Here is a 15,076-nt window from a genome sequence, read left to right on the forward strand (position 1 = left end):
TAATACAAATAGTTCCACATCCAAAATACTGCTTACATAGTAAGTGAAATTTCATCTGGAGCCAACCACAAGTAGTATCTTGAATAACGTTCAAAACAGATTCCCCACAAGAATTAAATCGTTTTTCTAAACACACCAACATTAAAGGAAATTCAGCTCCTCAGGCACTACATTTCCAACCCTCTAGGGTATACTCATTTCAATCTTACCTGCAATGAATACAATCTGTAAACCATTTTGTAATACTTTCCTTTTCAATTTGGCAGAAATCAAATAAAAAGGTCATTATTTGGGGGGGAGGACAATAAAGCAGCCGAAGGTATTTTTGCACATTTTTATTGCATCCAATCACCTGGCTGAACAGGTTTTAAAAAGAAAAGCGGCCTGCATGTTTCACCACGGCTATAGTAAAAGCTTTCCAAACCACTGCTGTCTGTCTTCCTCATCCCCACATATAGATGCCTCTGGGTTGGATTAAATCTTAGCTTTCCCCCAGCACCACTCCCCTACATATGGTGGGAAACAAGACCATATCTCCCCTCCTCACATGTACATCCTGCACTTCAACACTACCGGAGGTCAATTCACAAGCAGGCATCATGTCCTTAATGCATAAATCCATAAAATCCCAAGTACTGGGGCCCATATCAAGCATCCGATTCCTGGATTTCTTCTAGGATCATCTCAAATTTCATCTGGAATATTGACTAAATCATCCAGGCTTGGGCACATCTAAGACTGTTATGCCCACACATTCAGTGCTGTCAGATTCAAGACAGTCAGATGGGATAGAAGACAAGGGAAGGAGCATTATTACTCTGCATAAAGGAACAGATCTGGATTAAAGGATCCTCTGATCTCTCCTTAGTACTACGAGTTTACTGAAAGCCAGTGTCTTCCTCGACACAAAGAGAGGCTTGCGGTTTAAACAAGGTTGCCTTCTGTAGTTCAACTTTTCTTCTGTTCCTTTATAAGTGCAGCACAAAGTAATACTAATGACTGTTTAAAAAGTTTAAATGTGGTAACAAATAATCTCATTTTGTATGTAAATGAATTAGCAGAACCTTCCAGTAAATCACAAAGGTCCTTACAGCCAAATGCTGCAAAATAATCTTTCTAAATACATGCACTGATAACATTATTACAACTGGAAAGGGATACCAAGTATGGGGAACAAAAATCAAACCCCACAAATAATCTTAATTTCAAGAGAAGTGTGCATCTGAGGCCCTTTAAACCTTGGAAGTGAACCTAAAATGCATTCTAAATCCTAGGTCCCAGCAGTAAACACCTCAAGTAAGCCCATTACGTATTCTAAGTGGTACCAATTTATCTTATCATATAAACCTAGAATATTAATAGTTAAACAGCCAGAGTTTAAAGTACGTGGAACAGTGGAATTATTATTCATTTACATGCCTCCGCACCATCCTTCACTTCTCTACAGTATCTGGCTGCTCTGAGTCTCATATGCAATGCAACCGAGTGCTAAATTACCAAGTCTATGCACAACCAGAATATATCCTTTGTCGGTCCATTAAGACATCTATATTAGAACTAGATTGTTCAAAGTTTTCCATCTAGCCTCCCACGAGGCAGACAGAAAGGTTGGGATAGAAGAAGACTCAAGGACAGACAACACAGAGAGGGAAAATGCCACGGGAAAGGAAGGAGGCGGATACAAAGAAGATGTTACGTTGAAAAGAATGGGAGAGAAGCATATCATGCAACTAGGAACAAGCACCACTTTGTAGGCAGCAATCAATTCTACAAGGCCTTAAAAATGAGAGTATTAAGCTTGAAGTGTAAGGCAGAGACAAAAAGGAAATTAGTGGGGAAAAAGGAAGGGGATATGCAAGGTCATCAAAGTAGAGGTGTTTTGTAGGGAAATGTAAGAGGCAAGGAGAGCAAAGGGCAATACGTGTTATGTTGGACAAGTTAGGATCAATTTGTTCAGAAGGATGCCAACAAAGCAGTGACACACTTTAGCAACCTGCAATCCAAAGCAGTCAGTAACCTGTATCCAATTATGGTCAGTTTAGGCCACAGAAGCAGTAATCCTGGCAGCAGCAAGAGTGGCTACTGGAAAAAGGATGAAGAAGAAGAGATGGATCAGCAGCTGAAATGATCAATGAGGACAAAAGAAAGAAGTTTTGCAGGAGGTGGAGATATAAAAATAAATATAAAGCCATTGGATTTTTAGAAGCCATAAAATTCAACACTGCTGGGATATTATTGCTTTAAGGCTGAGGTCTTGCGCATAAGTGCTTGGAAGTAAGACCCATGGCAATGAGATTTTACTTCCAGTTAAAAATGCAGAAGAACTGCGGAGTGAAACATTCCCTGCACCCTCTTCCTTGACCCCAAGCTTTTCCTCTGTTGCAGAACGGAAAACACACAGAGCAAATCTACACAGCGGTCTTTTGCATCTACATTTAGCTGTTGTAATGCTAAGTAAGAGCATGTACACCAATCACTTGTTGATTTCTGGCCAGTTCACACTAGAGGCAAGGGCTATGGAAGGCTGTAGAGTTAGCAAAGTAACCTCTGGCACTGCACCATTCCAGCTGTTTGGCGGATGTTCCCTTCTACTCTTGTAAATACTAGAGCAGAAAGCTGATATGAAGGGGTAGCTACATCTCCAGTGTATACCTTTAAAGGCAAGGAATGAGATTCTTACTAAACATCAGGAAGAACTTTCTGGTGGTAAGAACTGTTCAACAGTGGAACAGACTGCCTTGGAAGGTGGTGGATTCTCCTTCAATGAAGGTTTTGTAAACAGAGGTTGGCTGGTCATCTGTCAGGGATTCTTTAGCTGTGATTGCTGCATTGCAGGTGGTTGGACTAGATGACACTTCAGGTCCGTTCTAACTCTACAATTCTGTGATTCTGTGAAGTGTTAGACCTTCATGTAGAATTAATGTACTTTCTCACTACACAAGAAACCAAAATTATTAATTGTTGGGAATGCTAAACTGGGAAACCTGAATTCGAATCCAGACCATTGTGGGAGTTCTCACCTCCTTTTACATGTTACTAATAACTAACAGCAATAGATAATAAGCAACATCTATCACTCCTCTCTACAAAGACAACATAATTTTTCATCAAATTCCCAATGTACTTCTACAAGCCTGTAACATAACAGCCCCAAAATGGAGACTCCATGTTCAAAGGCAGTGTACCTTGAATAACACATGCTAGGGATAAAATAGTGGCTTTTTCCATCATACCATTCTTAAAAACTTATGACAGCATCTGGCTTGCCACAGGGTGTTGGGCTCAATGCACTAGCAATCCAATTTTTTATGTTCTTAACACTGTACTTTGTTTTCAGAAGCTGATCATGCAGACAATCCAGCACATCTGGTAAAAAGTTGACAAAGAGAGGAAGTCAGATGCTGAGATTGGCTTGCATTTTATGGTTCCATAAGGAATCAGGCTCTAAAATTCAATGTGTATTATTAAAAACAAACTGCTTTCAGTAACAGTAACAACAAAAAATCTATTTCTGGGGATTGTTTGCAGAAATAAAATGTTTATTCCCTACGGCAGTATTACAAACTGTAAAGATAAGTGGTAAACTGTTCCTGAACAGATAAATCAAGTGCTGTAATGCAACAGAGAAAAGAAGAAATGGAATATCAGATTTTCATTAGCTAACTGAGTAGAATGCTATGCCTCCCAGAGTCATTATCCCATTCTAGAAACTTTTAATCCATGTCATCCATGGTCCAAGATACGCTGATTACAAGAAAAATATGACAACTTATTTGTACATCTCTTTCTTGCCATATGCTAGAGTGCTGGCCTCTATTGTGATGTGAACTTTATAGGACAGGTTTTGACAGCTAGATATAATACTGTCCCATTTTCAGACTTTTCAGAACCACAGTAGCCATATTTGAGCAGTCACTCCTGGCAATTAATAATTATGTGGGGGAGAATGCCACCCTCCAGTGTTGTGCCCCACCATGGATGAATAGGAGTAAATATCTGCAGAGAAGAGGCACGTATGCAAACTAGTCACTTCCAGTGGTTACTTTCAGTCTGTTAGCACTTTAGAGCGTATCTTTCACCCATTCAGGTAGATGCCAATATATGCCCCTCATGCAATAAAGTGCACCTTCATAACCAACCCCAAGAAAGTGGTGCATTGTGATAAACAGCACTACAGCACTCAATGTGCTTTTTTAAAAAATGACTTTTTACAGTAAAAGGAAAAAGTAATGGAGAAATGTATTTTAGAGTGTGGGATAACTACCACTTGACAGTGGTATAATATAAAATCCATGCAAATTTTGTGCAAACAACTCAGGAGTAACACTCAATAAACAGATCAATCTGGAAGCAATCGGAGAAAAGGTTAAGAACAGCACTAGCAGTCAGTGCATTAAGGGAAGAGAACTTTGCTACTTTCACTTCCATGCCTTAGTGCATGGAATAGTGACAAAGGACCAGGCTCTGAACCTTCTGAACCAGCAGGAACATCCTGTCCCCAAACACATCATCCAGTCATGACACTAAGGCTAGCTGTTGTCCCAGGAGCGAAATATTCAAACCAGGCCATTGCATGTGATGTTTCAGTGTCAGTAAGGATGGCTGCAAATGGTTTTCTCCTTGTGATGCTGCGCCTGTCACAGCTCAAGGATGAGAGTAGCATTTTAGCTGTCTTTCGTTCAAGCCAAGGTGATGTTAAATAAGAATTTTCTCAAAATGAGAAAAGGTGAGAGGTAAAAATGCCCCCGATGGAAGCTTGGTCTTTAAGGAATAGCAGGAATCTGTATTTCAGAATGTTGTTAAACGAAGGGAGCTGCTCTCTGGATTTTGAGGCGTTATACAATCGTGCAAATGTTACTTGGTTTTTTTTTTATGTGTTGTGATGTATGGTAAACCACCCTGAGATTATACACTAAAGGATAGGATACAATTATAGGATACTTTGCCTGATGCCTAAAATATAATGCGAGTCTGTGCCAGACAAGCTTCCTTGGGAAGGGAATTCCTCCAATGGGGCACCATGGCTGAAAGTGTGATTTGACTGTTGAAAGGTGGTACAGAAATTGATTGATCAATAACCATTTCTCACATGTTGATCAGAAGCAGAGAGGATTATTGAGATATGGATAAGAAAGAAAAAAATGAAGGAAGAACTTCAGTAACAAACAGCAATCTGTAACAAACACCAACATCAGCATTTCAAATAAATTTAGTAATTCAGTTCATGACAACCACTCAAAATCAACTATTATAATAATTCATCCAAATAAAAAAATGTTTCAACAAAAACTGGTAATAGCAGCAATAAAAGCAGTACAGTGGTAACTTGGTTTACAGACTTAATCAATTCAAGAAATCCGTTCTTAAACCAAGGTGTGCTTTCCCATAACAGCGAGGGACTCAATTTACAAAAGGAACACACTCAACAGGAAGTGAAACATGTTCTGCTTCCAAGGCAAAGTTCACAAACCAAAACACCTACTTCTGGGTTTGCAGCGTTCTTAATCCAAGTTGTTCATAAACTAAGCTGTTCTTAAACCAAGGTACCATTCTGTACATAGTATGGTATAAGAATAATTTTTCAAAACAATCCAACTGATAATCATAATTCAATTCAGTTATATACCATAACTAACAAAAGAAAACTATATTAAAAACTCCACAGAACTCTAAAAAATATAAGCCTTATTCACAAAACTCCTCATGAATTCAATGAATGAACGAGGAGGGTGGAACCACTCTCATTAGCCACACTTGAGCATCAGCGTGTGCCTTCGGCATTCAGCTGAACACGTGAAAACGGTTCCTGCACATGTCTTTTTATTTTTAGATATCCATTTTACTTCAAACTGTACTCCTGACTAATACTTCTGTGCAACAAAGGGGGGGGGGACTACTGAGGGTGTTTGTCAGCCTTACTGTCAAGGAAGTCAAAGGCAGATATGTAGGAGAAGAAAGATTATCACATTAGACACAGGAGAAGAAAGATTAACTTATGAGAGCTATGAGACCAGAAAGATGAGTGGACTGCAGGAGACTGGGTGGCTCAGGGAGATTGGTGATGGGCCACAGAAGCTTTTTGCCTCTGGATCATTGGTTCATAGCCAGCCTACCTCAGCTGTGACTGAACACTATTAACATCTGATGGGCTTCAGATGCCCTCCAAAGAAACAAATTGGTAGTACCCATAAGGGCCAGTGCAGAAGTCTATTAAAAGCAGAGTTCAGATCAAATGCTGCAGTTTTGTTAAACTGTTGTGGTGTGCCAAAACAGCTGTGTGGCTTCCGTAATACATTTATATTTTTTTGTTAAACCTGCTACCCGTGCATTTATTGTGTCAGCATTCTAGTGATGCTGTTGTCATCCCTGCAATGAGCGGAGAGGAGGGAGAACTTTAAGTGGTTAAGTTTTAAGACTATGAAACTCGAGATACAGCAGCACTGCCACACGCATACCCAAAGCCAAAAACATCCAAGTCCACAAGGCTGCAAATCTTCCTAATTCGCTTACCTGGGAGTAAGTCCCACTGACCTCAAAGATAAAATCACAACCATAAAACCTTCCACTGTGAGTGGTTTCCTCCTTGTGACATTTCAACCCCTTCCTGCATGCAGCAAAATGCTTCCTTACACTGTGCAGGGCTGACCATAAAAACCTATTAAACAAAATGCACACAAGTGACACCCAGTGCCTTTAGTTGATGCAGACAATTAATTATACTGAAGGAATGGCTGCTTAAACGAAAACAACTAGACTCTGAACAGACAGAAGGATTTTCTGCAACTATCGACTGCTCAAGGCTGGGGTAATAGATTTAAAGGGCAATCCAAATCCTGCTTAGGCTGAGCTATGTGAGGCTTAGATTGAGTGGAGGTGTCCCTCAGCTCAGCTCTGACAAGTGAGTCAGCCTCCTGCTGGCCACCAAATAGCCAGGAGGCCTGCTGTTGATATCCTCATTGGGGGAAACCCAGCAAAAAGCCCCAAAGAGAAAGGAAGAGGCTGTGCTGGCCTCCGATCTGTTGTATCCAAAGCCAATCTCACAGCCATTGGCAGCTGGCATTGGGCACAGATCGAACTCAACTAGTGCACCAGTCTGGAGATGTCACAATTGTCCTGTCTCCTCACAGGAACTATAATTGGCTAGGCCAGGCATAGGCAAATTCGGCCCTCCAGATATTTTGGGACTACACCTCCCATCATGCCTGACCACTGGTTCTGTTAGCTAGGAATGATGGGAGTTGTAGTCCCAAAACAGCTGGAGGACGGAGCTTGCCTATGCCTGGGCTAGGCAATGAATGTACCAGTTGTTCCACCACTCTGCAAAGCCCCATTAGTGGTGGGGGACAGTTAGGATTTAATTCTTATAAAATCAAGATTTTTCACATGCCTAATCCCTAATTTCAATTTGATTCATAATAAGCAAGCATTTTATTTATTAAATTTCTATCCCAAAGGGGCCCAGGAGTTGCAAACCACCACTATTAAAACAATTAAACTTGTAAAAACAACCAATTATCCACACACTTAATAAATTCAAAGTTACCAGGGGTGTGTATTTCAGCCATCAGAATTATATACACAATCCCTTTCTCTATCGTTCACTCTGTTGCTATGTTTGTTTTCTTCACTATCTTGGAAGCAAGAGCAACGTATAACCTACTTAAGTTGTCATGGCCCAGAGAATACAAAAAGAGGCTGATCACATCCAGTTCTTAAGATCATTTGCTAATTGCACATATAGTGCTCAGGTATAAAAGAGTGTGAGGGCTTTACAGGTTTCCAGCTGTTTCTGAGGACCAATATGGGCATGATGTTGATTGCATTTTTACAATTAACATCTCGTTTTTAACTTTTATAAACAGCAGGGTCAGGAAAGCAGCAGTGAGACTGTGGTATGTGAGAATAGTGGGATTTACACCACAAACACACACACACACACACACACACACACACTGCAGTCTCAATGAATATCACTCAACTGAAGTTGTCATTTCTCACACTGGAAATGAGTGTCTTCCAATGGGGTCAAATAGCTGTGGGAGGGGATTTTCACAAAGACTGTGGCATTGGGGGGGCACAGCATAGCTCCAATCCTGATTGCCCCTTTATTCAACATCTCTGAAGGTGCTACCAACTCAGGACAATGACCTTGGAAGGATTTTCAAGAAGGTATATGAAGCTCCTTGATGGCTGCCAGAGATGATAAACAGCAATTGGCTTGCAAGTTAGTGTTGGCGTGACTTTGAAGTCAATAAATACCACTATGTTCAGTGAATATTACTTCAGAAAGGCGAAGGGACAATGCTTAGCATTAAAGAGCTTTCCATGGAAAAGGTCCTAGATTCAATGTATGGTAGGGTTGGGAAACCTTGGAGAGCCACTGCCAATCAGCAAAGAGAATACTGAGCGCAATGAACCAGTGGTCTGGCTCGACATAAGACAGCTTCCTTTGCAGCGTGTTTGCTTTCACTTCTGCATTGCCTTATTCAACAGCAGCAAACAAGTCGGCATGGAAAACCAGGCACTGCTGCAGTTATATGGTTCATGCTTGGTAAATAGAGTAATTTCAGTCACTGGCAATCTAGCACATTTCAGGAGCACTAAATTTATTTAAAATTTGACATGTGCCATCATCTATCATAGGCATCATTGCAAGTAGCATTATCTATCTCTCCACACTTCCAGTCTATTCAAATGCTCACCCATTTACCATGGAAATAGTTCATTTCAAAGGAAGCCCATTCACAAACAGCCCATTTTATTAAATGAATAAAGCAGCAAATGAGAACTGATTTCTATTACGTTCATTTTTTTCCCTTGATCAAATTTTATATTCAAAGAGCCAGGGAGGAAATGCAGGGAGCACTTTATTTAGAGAGAAGCCCTTCAGTCCTTTGGAGCCCTGGAAGATTCACGGAACTACTCTGCAATTTTCTTTTTATTCTATCAATAGAGGAATTCTCAGGTACAGAAACAATGGCTGTTTGCACACCTCCCCATCACCTCCTGCATCAAAGGCATCTCATATATATATTTCTTATTTTCACTTTCCCCTCCATTCTCTTGAATCTGTAAGATATATTCCTTTCTATGTAACTACTCAGAAGACACAAAAATGAATTTCTATTTCAGGAATAAGACAGATTTGCCCATATAATTGGAACCTTACAAACCAGATGCTTCCCAAGCCCCCCTCCGCAAAAAAATATTTGCTCTAAACTAGGGTTGGGGAGTCCTCCAAGACAGTGTGGGAGGTGGCACTGGGGAGCGTCCATTCTGTGTCATGGGAACCTCCTTAGAACCTAACTCGCTTCCACATATCAAAAGGGTCCTTACATTCGTGAAACAGCAAGCCTACATTCAGTCCATGATCTCTACTGCTCTGTTATGGAAATACAACACCTGCAGAAATTGCATGTAGTGTAGAGTAACATAAAAGCTTCAAATTTTGTTTGATCATCTGGAAAAGCTGGTGCAAAGTAAAACTAGTGAAAGACACTGTGGTGCAATGGTCAGAGTATTGGACTTGGACTGGGGGTTCTTGATTCAAATCTCCATTCAGCCATGAGGCTTATTCGTTCACTTTGAACTAACTATAGTGCTTCTCATTGTAATCTACCTCCCAGTATAGGACAAAAAGAATAGTCTCATGTATACTGCCCAGAAACCCTTGGATGGAGCACAAAGATAATAATAAAACAATATCAAGATCACAAAAGCAGAGATTATGTGCTGCAGCCTGCACCATGCGTAGGAAGAGAGGGAACAACATTAGACAGACCAAACCCCTCATTCTTCTTAAATGGGCATCTTTATTTTTATCAGGCTGTCTCTGCTAGTCAGTCTTCTAATCATCTGGACTTGGCTCAACCTACTCTCAATACTGGTGTGGCATTAAAAGTGCTGAATGAATAACAAGGCATCAGACCAAATTGTACAAAACACCCTAAAGCAAAAAGCAACTGTTTTACACAACCCAAGTTATGCAACCAAAAACCAAACACAAAATGGCTGAAAGCCCTATTCTTTCACAGGTGGCTATTAAATTTATTATTTATTACCTTTTTCAAATGTCTTAAAATATGGCTATATTATAAATTGTTGCAGTTTTGTGGCCACCTTTATTTCTAACACTGACTTCCTCTGAGATGACCCCCTTCTTTTGTGTAACAGAGAGGAATCTTTGATTCCACATAGCTTGGGAGTCTAGCCTTGAACAAAAGACATGGTGCATATTGTACTGTATTCATTTTTATTTCATCAGTTTTTATTTTTAAAATGGATTAAACTGGCTGAAATGTAGGTTAGGGTGTGAACCTTTGGATACTGAAGTCCTACTGAATACAGTGCAGTTTACTCCCATGCAAGCACGCCTAGGATCCATGGCTCTACTTGATATAGACCCTGGAGCCCAATCCCAGTTTTACTAATGCAGCAAATTTACAAAGATCTCAGAAGCCTGTTTTGTACATTTTGCAGGAAATGGGAAAAGGAACTTACATGCTTCATGATCATCTTCTCATTTACAATAACTTCCGGTGCCATTTTCAAATTGGCAGGAGGTTATCAAGGCTGTTGCTGCTGAGGAGACCTCCCTGGCCTGAGTTCACAAACCTACATTTGCTGATCAACCTAGTGCTTAGAGAAGGGAAGAAATTCTTTGCTGCAACAGGAAAACCATCAATTTTTGCCTTCTGCCACGCCCCACACAGCAATTGCTGCAGCTGCAGCCACCCTGATGAAAAATATGGCCAGCTGGCTGGTGTACTCATCATACAAACACACACATAGGCAAACCAGGCAGCCAAGCAGGAAGTCATGTGTGTAGAAACCATGGTGGTGTTAGAGGGGAGAAACTGTGGCCTGAGCAGAGAATGTGCTCTGGGAGGCTACTAGAACTTCAAGTAAATCAGGAAGCAGTGTGGTGAGGGCTATGGAAAGCTCATAGCCACCACCTATTTCCAAATTAAGGACTATCACTCATGCTTGAAAGTTGTGGGGGCTATATATACTCCATTTTTTTGTTTTGTTTCTTGGAGCCAGGTGGAGGAATACCCTTTAATAACGACTTGCCAAAAGATTGTTTGGGTAAAAAACAAGATAACAGCCACAAAGTTCACATTAAGAGCTGGTAAAGACTAACAAATCCATTTTTAAAGAGATAAGAAGATGTATTTGGCGTGAGTAAGAGTTTTTGACGGTGGGGTTTTGCAAATCAAACACCTGTGTAAATTACAATAGTCAAAATGTTTGTGAAGTGTATTAATTCTGTTCATTTGGTGGCTTTAAATTAACATAACATATACATCATTCTCATGTACATGGCAGGGGTTGAAATGTAGCTATTTCACTTGTTCTGCAATACTCTGATTCTAATTTAGGTATATATATAGATATATATATATATGATTTTTAAAAATATATATATTATTGAGCTTTGCCATCACATTTGTGAATACATCAGGACTGCACACTCCCTTTCGTTAAGTGAAGATTTTCAGTTTCAAATAAGTGTGCTGGCTCCATGGAATTGTTCTGAGGCCTGCCAACCATGTATTGCCTATCCCTCACAAACACGATATAAACACTGTTAAAACAAGTGTATGATCAATATTACAACAATAATGAGCATGCTCAAATGGGGAGAAAGATAAGGCCCAGTGAGCAACCTTAACACCTGCTATATCTGGATTGTTCCTAGTTTTCTATTAACACTGTTATTTTCCCATGAAGTGACTTTTGTTTGATCCTTCCAGTTTCCTACTTAGCATGTTTTTAAGGTGTTAAAAATAGATGCAAGAACAGGAGGAGGGGGGAAATAACAGGTAGATTCTGCTTTCTTCAGATGGGAAAAAATACAGCTCTTTCTGTTAAACAGATTACCCAAATAAACATCAAAAGCTCAGATATGTTAACAGGGAAACTATTTGCACGAGATGCTTCAAAGCAGACAGATCATGCCAAGAATGAGAAGACCAAAACAATTACACATTAATAAATGTAAAAAAAAACCAGAGGCTGAAAGGCGAATAATGCATCTATGAACTCCTGCTTAATTTTGATGACACGCAGGGAAAAATAAAATAAAATGATGTCCTTGTAGCAAACTTCACCTAAAGGCGCCAGTTCCTTACAACTTACACTGTCTCAGCTCCCCCCCCCAATTTTTTTTTTTTTTACAGAAGGCTAATGTGGAAATATTATGGCTTATCTAAGGCCACCAGCATACACTCCAACATTTCTCCAATGAAAATAGGGATATCCTATTCCATAATAATAATAATAATAATAATGATGGTAATAATACTTTTATTATTTATACCCCGCCCATCTGACTGGGTTGCCCCAGTCACTCTGGGTGGCTTCTAATATATATAAAACATAATAAAGCAACAAACGTTTTTTTAAAAACTAAACTTCCCCTATACAGGGCTGTTTTCAGATGCCTGGTTGTATAGTTTACTTATCTCCTTGGCTTGGTTGCATAACTCCATAATAATAATAATAATAATAATAATAATAATAATAATAATAATTTATTATTTATACCCCGCCCATCTGGCTAGGCCTCCCCAGCCACTCTGGGCGGCTTCCATAGAAACCAAAAATACAGTAAAATATCACACGTTAGAAACTTCCCTGAACAGGGCTGCCTTAAGATGTCTTCTGAATGTCAGGTAGTTGTTTATCGCTTTGACATCTGCTGGAAGGGTGTTCCACAGGGCGGGCGCCACTACCGAGAAGGCCCTCTGCCTGGTTCCCTGTAGCTTTGCTTCTCGCAATGAGGGAACCGCCAGAAGGCCCTCGGCGTTGGACCTCAGCGTCCGGGCAGAATGATGGGGGTGGAGACGCTCCTTCAGGTATACTGGACCGAGGCCGTTTAGGGCTTTAAAGGTCAACACCAGCACTTTGAATTGTGCTAGGAAACGTACTGGGAGCCAATGTAGGTCTTTCAAGACCGGTGTTATATGGTCTCGGCGGCCGCCCCCAGTCACCAGTCTAGCTGCCGCATTCTGGATTAGTTGTAGTTTCCGAGTCACCTTCAAAGGTAGCCCCACGTAGAGTGCATTGCAGTAGTCCAAGAGGGAGATAACCAGAGCATGCACCACTCTGGCGAGACAGTCCGCAGGCAGATAGGGTCTCAGCCTACGTACCAGATGGAGCTGGTAAACAGCTGCCCTGGATACAGAATTGACCTGTGCCTCCATGGACAGCTGTGAGTCCAAAATGACTCCCAGGCTGCACACCTGGTCCTTCAGGGGCACAGTTACTCCATTCAGGACCAGGGAATCCTCCACACCTGCCCGCCTCCTGTCCCCCAAAAACAGTACTTCTGTCTTGTCAGGATTCAACCTCAATCTGTTAGCCGCCATCCATCCTCCAACCGCCTCCAGACACTCACACAGGACCTTCACCGCCTTCACTGGTTCTGATTTAAAAGAGAGGTAAAGCCTGGGTATCATCCGCATACTGATGAACACCCAGCCCAAACCTCCTGATGATCTCTCCCAGCGGCTGCATGTAAATGTTGAAAAGCATACCCTCCAACATTTCTGTGATGAAAACAGGGACATCCTAAGGAAAAGCAGGACATTCCGGGATCAAATAAAAAACCTGGATGGCTTCTGTAAATCCTTGAAAATAGGGACACTTCGAAGGTGAGGGAAGACTTTTAATGGGGGACCTACTTTCTGCCTTCTCCTCGTTTTAAGCATTGCACTGCTTACGTTTGTTCTCTCTCTGATAAAGAGACAGTGGAGGCCTTTAATAATCAATTTTCTTCCTCGGACTTAGGATGAGAATATCACCAAAAAAACCAAACCCCACTATTTTTATATTGCCTATGATTTTACAGAGACAAACACACAATGCATTAAAACAGAAAAAAACAAGCAAGTTACTGATTCAGAAAGAAAGCTTAAGGAAAGCTGTTTTGGTTTCTTTGACTTCCATCTTCTATTCTCCACAGCGCCTTCAGTTCTGGTAGCTGCGAAGTGAGCCCCTAAAGCTTTTTCATTAGAGTAGATTTCAGTTACTGGTTCACAGTAATTCCAGCAAAGTGAACCAAATGGAACACGCTCAGTCGCCTGGAACCCTTTTCTTCAGAATTTGCTCCCCTCGGGAATACTGTATAGGCTATAAAAATCAGTCTACTTACCTGGCGTGACAAGATCCAGAAATCAACTACTAGATAGGCCCCCCAATTACAGTTCCTTCTCAACCATTAGGGAATCCATTAAACTCTCTTAAAAGATATCAGCCACACTGCGTTTAATCCCCCACACACATCGCCACGAAGCTTTAAACAGACTTGTTTACTCATATAGAATTTTGCTCAGTGCTATTTTTCTAGAAAAAGAGGCGCCGCAACTCACCACAAACACCACCCTCGTTCTCTTAGAATGGCAATGGCGCCCACCTGAGAGGTGGAAAAAAGCCCTGATTTTACTATTGTAAATTAGTACTAGGGTTATTTAGTGAACCAGGAAGACTCTGGGTTAAACTACTACTTCTGCCAAAAACATGACTTGAGGCAAGCTGCTTAACCTCAGCACACATAATAATAATAAATAATAAAATAATAATAATTTTACTTTACAAGATGTGAACCCTCTCAGGTATGCATGCCAGGAATAATCACACTTGCTTCTTCACTTTGTCAAGAGTTCCTGGGGTTGGTTTATGACTGAGTTTAACCTGGAGATTCTTTTGCATCTGAAATACTCTATTGCATCCAATGTGCAACAGGACTTCCGTTTTCTCTCCACCCCACACCTCATATCTTCTGCTGAGAGTCCTCCAGCCCTCTGTAGCTGCTTTTGAGGGCACTTTGGAGGTGGAGCTGTGTACAGCAGGAGAGGAAGAGGAAGTTCCTTTGCAGAAAGAGGAAGTCTGTTGCAGGAGCAAATATACAGCAGAGGATGCAGACCATGGTATTTTGGTATTTTGACTTATTAGCCATCTTGAGCAGGTGAGATACCATCATTTTAACTAAATTACCTGCAGTTTTAATCTCTTTTATTTTTCAGCTGACTGGATTGCAAATTGCAGGTTCTGCCTACCTCTGAGGCTGTGG

General features: G+C 40.8%; 1 long non-coding RNA gene across 4 annotated transcripts in view; it reads right to left on the reverse strand.

Moving 5' to 3' along the window:
* The window catches only part of LOC310765439, a 126,125-nt gene extending 111,586 nt beyond the window's left edge, over positions 1 to 14,539 (reverse strand). For all 4 annotated transcript variants that reach the window (XR_014549578.1, XR_014549579.1, XR_014549580.1 and 1 more), the window contains exon 1: positions 14,379 to 14,539. This is a non-coding gene — a long non-coding RNA (uncharacterized lncRNA). The remainder of the gene's footprint in view (positions 1 to 14,378) is intronic.
* Between the last annotated feature and the right edge of the window lie 537 nt (positions 14,540 to 15,076).

Source organism: Podarcis filfolensis (genome assembly GCF_964270895.1).
Source record: "Podarcis filfolensis genome assembly, chromosome: 6".
Lineage (NCBI taxonomy): Eukaryota > Metazoa > Chordata > Lepidosauria > Squamata > Lacertidae > Podarcis > Podarcis filfolensis.